This window comes from Lactuca serriola, chromosome 9 (assembly GCF_051521515.1).
Source record: "Lactuca serriola cultivar US96UC23 chromosome 9, Lser_US96UC23_V15, whole genome shotgun sequence".
NCBI classification, from domain to species: Eukaryota; Viridiplantae; Streptophyta; class Magnoliopsida; order Asterales; family Asteraceae; genus Lactuca; species Lactuca serriola.
The window spans coordinates 69,162,090-69,169,208 of record NC_136416.1 but is presented as its reverse complement, the minus strand read 5'-3'; the positions used below and the strand labels follow the sequence as shown (position 1 = coordinate 69,169,208).

Here is a 7,119-nt window from a genome sequence, read left to right as displayed (position 1 = left end):
CTGGGAGCGGGGGCAGGGGCAGAATTAAACCCCATTTATTTTCGGGACCAGGGTCGGGAGTCGGTATTTCTGCCCTGTACTCTCGCGGGGGCCCCGGTTGTACATTTATGTAAAAAATATATATTTAATATAAAATACATATAGAAAATAGATTTTCTAATTTTAGGTTTGGTGTAGGTTTCACTTTCCCGTTTCCAATTAATGGATGTTAAAGATGTAACGAATTGATTATATATTTTTGAACATGTAAGTATTTTATATTTGTAATGTTGGATTTGTCGTATTTTATATTTGTAAGATTGTTGGAATTGTGGTTTTGTAATGTTGGATTTTTAATTTTTTAGTTTCTAGAAGATTATGTTTTAAGTTTTTAAAGCTATTAAAAATAGTTTTTTAGCCTAAAACAAAGGAGTTTTTTAGCAAAAAAAAAAATCGAATTTCAAGCCTATAAACCGGAGGAACGGGGGCGGGACCGGGGGCAATGGAGGTAACCGGGGGCTATGTAAACGAGTGGTCCGGGGTGGGACCGGGGGCGGGGGCAACAACTGATTTTGGGAGCGGGGCAGTTTTTTCCGCTCCCGTTTGGTCCTGTTGACATCCCTAACAATACACATTCATCAAGTTATTCACCCAGAATAATCAGGAATCCCTGAGCATACTCAATGTTATAGAAAGCACAATGTAGGAGTGATTTGATTCGTTAGTCATATCACTCTCAATTACTTTATTCGATTAGAATATAGCTATGTGATTGAGCTATATAGTCCTAAATACCATAAGTTATTGACAATGAATGATAGGTTTATTAACAAGTTTGTTATGTACTCTTTGTTATATTAGGTGTGACAAAACTGCAAAAATGGTCCCTATGGTATGTATTTTTTCTGATAGTCCAAACCACGACTTTTTTGGTTTCGTGGTCATTTTGAGCTAATTTCGTTGCGTTTTGGTTCCTCGAAAAACAAAAAAGACTAAATTGCCTTTCTGATATTTTTTCTGATGGTATGTCTCTCTCTCTCTCCCCATATCTTCTTCTTCCCCGTAAAAGAACCCAAAAAGAACCACCATAACTTATAATGTTATAGGTTTTAGTTTCCAAAATCAACCTATGTTCTTCTGTGTACGTCAAAATAATTGATAGCGATAAGAAGATTCTTAAACAAAGTAACCCACAAAGAACATAACCTTAATCCATGGTTGCCTACTGTCGTGGACCTACACTCCACCGCCTATCTCTCATTGTGAGACCTTGAAGTCATAGAGCATCTGAGATCCATCTCCACCACACACCGCCTATCTATTTCTCCCAATTAACTTCGACAAACACTTCCCCATCCTAGTCGGTATCTCTAATCCACCTACCTTACGTCCAATCATCATGCGAAAACTTACCGGATATAGCGTTAAAATTCTCAACAGACCTTGCAGTTGTCGGAAGTTTCAAAATTTAGTAGAAACAAAACTAGAAATCAACAAGCAAAAAGGAGAAGCATGGAAGAGATGGCATAAGTGATTGAAGGTTCTTGTTTAAATTCCTGCACTCCTTGACAGATCGATTCTCCAGAAGCATAGAAAGAATCTAGAAGTGGTCAACTTCCAAATAGGTCTGGTGTGTGGTTTCCTTTCGAAATCGGTCGGGCGTGGAGTCCGATAGATGATGAAAGGACGTGAGATGCCAACAGAAAATCGGGGGGGGGGGGGGGTTCGATTCTTAAAGATGAAAGGTCTCGTTGAAGGTGATATTTTCCTAGCTAATCCCACTAGCTAACCACCAGATATGATTTTCTTGGTTAGGGTGATTTTTACATCTTGATAATCATTCTTAAGTTCTTGAATTTTGTAATTAAGTTCCTAAAATCAAGATTGAGTCTCGATTTGTTACGAACAAACAGGGGGTTTAAGATTTTTTTATTCGTCAGCTTTTTTGTTCATCTTCATGTTCATATAAGAACACCCAAAAACCTACAAAAATTTGATTATGTTCAGCATGTTTATGTTCGGATCTGTATTTTCATCGGTGTTCTAAAACTTAGAATTATGCTCTTCATAAGCTTGAACATCGGTGGGAGAGTAGAGAGAGATTAGTTTTTTTTTGTCTGATAAAAATGAGCCTTGAATTTTTGTTTCTGGAAGATAAATGAAGAACATATATTCATCTCGTTCATCTCAGAAATATGATATATATATATATATATATATATATATATATATATATATATATATATATATAGGAGTAGGATCAAATGAGAATACCCAAAAGGTTGAGAACACAAGAACGGATCTGAACCATTTAAAAAACTAAATTTAAGGTTATTATCGAATGAGCTATTTATGTAAAGTTTTAAAAGTTACAGGCATTAAAGTGTAACTTCAAATGGTGAAAAGGGTATTATAGTAATTGGATCTTTACCACCGTTGTTTAATCCCTATAATTCCTTAATCACTCACTTATTTCCTTCCATTTCCCGTCTCTCTCTTCATCTCTCTCTGTAAACCTAGGTAGGCCTCCACCCTACATGATTGATCCACCACCAAAAGGGAATTGATGAAGCCAAAAAAGGAAAGGGAAACAAGATCTTCAAATTGTTGTTGATCGGAGGAGAAGAATTCACGAACAGAGCATGGACCAGGAGGCATAATTGATTGGGGAATATTTGATCCTCATCTGATCAAGTGACATGAACGACTGATCTACTCATCATTGGTGCAGAAGAGGCGTCGACCTTCCCCTGATTTACTCCAGATCGATCGAAGAGTATTGTGCCAATGTGTTGATTTCCAAAGTGAATCTCGATTTCCAATGTGTTGTTTGAATCGCATACAGGTAATTCGATGCATAAATTGGATGTCAAATATTTGATACATAAATCGCATACAACTTAACTTCTTCCACTATTCGAGCAAATACTTGATTGCATATCGTTTTGGTTACAAATATTCCACACCTACATCTAGATTCAAGAGGCGACACTCTTTTGCATGTGTATGTTTCTTAGGTATGGTAATTTACTCATTTAAATCGACTAATAGGGGAAGAAGATAAGTTGTGCACATAAGGTGCTCGATGAAATGCCCGAATTCAGAAAACTGGAACTTGAATGCTTGATCGATTCTTTCTCAATCTTTTCTTTGATTTTTTTTTTCTGACGATATTCAATGAATGAAAATCAAAGCTAACCTTTCGCTACACCCTCAATGAAAAGCAAAAACAATAGAACATTCAAATTTATGTATATTGATGCAAACAAAATTACTTAAATATTTCTATCTGTTTGCCATTTGTTTTTTCTTCCTTTTCTGCAATAATCATACATGAATATAGCTATAATTATACATGAATATAACTATAACCATATATACAAGCGTTTGTGAATAAATGAAGATGTATATATACATTCCCCGTACATTATTATAGTTTGTGAATTGTTTTTTTTAATATCATTGAACTCATTTTACAGGTATGAATTTAAGAATAACAATGATCACAAGTGACTTTGTTTTTTGGTGTGATGTTGGATACTAGCAGAAAATCATGAATCAAAGTTGGTTGAGTCTCACTCTAACTCATAGTAGTTGGATATAAGAGGCATATAGATCAAGAGGGTAGCATGAGACGATAAAATCAAGATTTGGATGCACTACAAAAGGCAAAAAGCACCAACATCATTAATCATTAATGATTACTAGCGATCAAGATCAAGAGGTAAGTGTTGAGTCCCTTTCATTAATGATTATAACACTTTGATGCATTAATGATTATAACACTTGATGTAGGTGTTGGATACTAAAGAAGATAAAAAAACCAACAAGATTACTCAAAATATATGGTTTTCAATCTCACCAATTTCTACTAACAGTACAAGTAAGATCAGATCTATTTAAAAAATTTCATACTTCATAGACTATGGTCGTTGATAAAAGGTTAAAACTGATGAATTAATCTAGTGATTTTTGTGTTAGGTCCATTGAGAAGAAATAAGGAAACGAAATAGCAATTGGAAGCAAATTTTCAAGAAAAGGGAGCTCGATATTTCATATATGTATTCTTTTATGTTAATAGAAAAACAGGCAACTTATGTATTGTAATTTCATTTTTTATTAGAAGAATATTTCATTTTTGATTGAAATGTATTCAATATCGATTAGAGGTATTTGTATCTTGGTTGAATAAATGATAATGAACATATATTCGTGTTTATCATTTTCTTTTAGATGTAATTTATGTACTATTTTGTTATATTCATTTGTGATTAAAACAATATCCATTTGTGATATTTGTGAATAACAGTGTATATTCATTTGTGATTGTGAATAGAAGTGTATTAAAATGAGATTGTAAATAAAAGTGGATTTATTTGTGATTTGAGGCGTACTGATTTCCTTTTAAAGAAAAAGAAACGGTCATCAATTATTTTTCGGAAAAATCATCATGAAATTTTTTTTATATATTTCATCAACTAAAAAGAACTATTAATTTTTTTAGGTAGTTAAAATCATTATCCCTAGATTTTAGGAAATCATTAATTAATATTTATATAAAGTTACTAATATACCCTTATAAAATGATTGATCCAGAAATGTTCTCGCGTTCTCAACCTTTTAGGTGTTCTCATTTGATCCTCTCCCTAATATATATATATATATATATATATATATATATATACATACATATATATATATATATATACATACATATATATATATATATATATATATATATATATATATATATATATATATATATATATATATATATATATATAGACACACACACACACATACTAGACGAATTTTCGCGCGTTGCCCAGCGTTGGTTAAAAATATATTGTTAAAATGTTGAAAAATATATGTTTAAAATGATTATATTATTGACATTAACTTTGACATAATATTTTGAACAATATTATTTATTGACATCAATCCACATTCCTCATTAATAGAATTAAATATAATTATCTATTTAATATTATTTTTAACAATTTTTATGATTGATTAATTTAAATTTTTACTTATGCAATTATTTTCTAATTTCAATAATGATGTTCATTTAAAATACAATTTATTTGTTGTTAACGTTATGTAATTTATAAATTGATGTTATTATCATTTAAAGTTATTGTTCTTTAGTTATAAACCACTTATTATTATTAATAAGTTAAAGAAGACTTTTAAGAAACTCTTAATATTACTATTAAAATGTGAAACATACACTAAATAATAAACTGATAAGGTTAATTATAATATGTTAAAAGTTAAAAATATAACTTTGTAAATAGAAGTAAATATATTCTTTTAATATTGAAATTTAGTTTATATATGATTACACTTTAGGTTTGATATTTATTTAACCTTATTAACCAACTTATAATCATTAGAAATTAAAAAGTCATGAGAGTTTCAAATGAATGAGGTGAAAGAAAAAATGCTTCATTTATAAGTATAGTGGACGAATTTCCACGCGTTGCGCAGTGTGCAATTATATTGTTTAGAATCTTGATTTTTATAATGGGTGTTTAGTTGTTATAAGTTACTATGACAAGTTAATAAAATTTATCAACGTCCGGATTAAAACACAAGACATTCAATCTAAAAGAAAAACTTCTACTAAGTAGGTTAGTCTCACATAGACGTTTAATTAATTATACATTTCAGTTTAGGTTTTATATTTAAAAATATACATAATTTTTAACTATTAGAAAAATAGTCTTATGATATTTTGATTTATGATTGTGATTTAAAACCATTTTTATTTAACCAATAAGTTATATGTATATATTTGGTAGAAAAATGAACAGTTGGTTTGAACTTAGACTAATAATTGATTTTAATATATTAAATAAATAAAATTAAGGAGGTTAAAGTGAATGATTTAATTAAGTTACAAAAAACAAGTATGTTTGGTTAATTACTTGAAAGATCAAGAGTTTGTGTAACTTTCAAATGAATATTTTGCATTAATATGACATTTATTATAAAATAAAAACCAAGATTAGTGAATAACTAAAAAAATACACATTTTAACAATCTTGGCATTGATATATCTTATTAGGTGTTTGTTTTATAGTTCCAACATTTATTATCATTTCTACTATTAAATATTAAGAATTTTTTGTAGTTTTAGGTTGTGGAGGTAGCTTGTTCGAGCTATGTGTTTCTTCATAAAAGTCCAATTATTATTTTATTACAATTAATGCGTTTGATTCCTTACTCTGTTAATGTTGATTTAAGAAAATCATTGTATTTATCATTTTCAAGAATATGAAACATGTTAACGGATAACAACAATAAATTAAAAACCAAGAGATACAACTTGTACAACAAACCTACAACAATTAACAACGGTAAAGAGTAAAGTTTCTGGCATTATCTTTAAAAACATCAATGCATCTTCTCATTAAAAACTACAAACTTTCTCATAAAGCGATAAACTCATCAACTCATTAAAGTGAATTTCTACATCTCAATATGAACTTCAACACAAAACCTTGCATATTGTTCAAAATGTGAGGTAATCTTCAACTTAAATATTCATTAAATCTCAGAGTGTTTATAAATAATTTCTACAAATTATGAATATCACATATCAAGCAGAGTTAGAATCATAAAACTTGAAGTTATATCCATACCCTTGATTGCTCCATTCACCAATTCAATTTTACCCCTAATAATATAAACTTATAAGAAATGGATGGTGTAGAGCGTTGTCTTTCAAAAAATAATTGTCCGTACCTGTATGCTCAATAAAATATTGCATGTGTCAATTTGTAAAATAGATGTTAGAAAGTTCTTAAACCTAAGAGCTACTTTTATTCACAATTAAAAACACAATATGTGAACAAACCAACAAAAAAACCAATTGTTTTGATTAAAAACACAAAATTCATACCTTGCTTTATTATAGATTATTGAACTTCAATATTATATTGACAACATAATATTTTCATTTACACCAAAACAGAGAACAAATGATCACTAATTAGACAAAAGAAGTATTTTGTTTTGGTTTAGGATATTTATTTATATAGAAGTAAGTATTTATAGGCTAACTACATTTGTGTGAAGGAAATTTCAAAAGTCAAATTAAATCCTATAAGTTGAATAGTCTTGGAAGTTTTAAAT

The 7,119-nt window shown here is 29.7% G+C and overlaps 1 long non-coding RNA gene across 1 annotated transcript; it reads left to right on the top strand.

Annotated features, from left to right (window-relative positions):
- Positions 1-2,245: 2,245 nt before the first annotated feature.
- LOC145074544 (uncharacterized) lies at positions 2,246-4,186 on the top strand. Its single transcript, XR_013691900.1, has 4 exons — positions 2,246-2,824; positions 3,459-3,703; positions 3,775-3,862; positions 3,961-4,186. It is a non-coding gene; the product is annotated as an uncharacterized LOC145074544 (long non-coding RNA).
- The last annotated feature ends 2,933 nt before the right edge of the window (positions 4,187-7,119 follow it).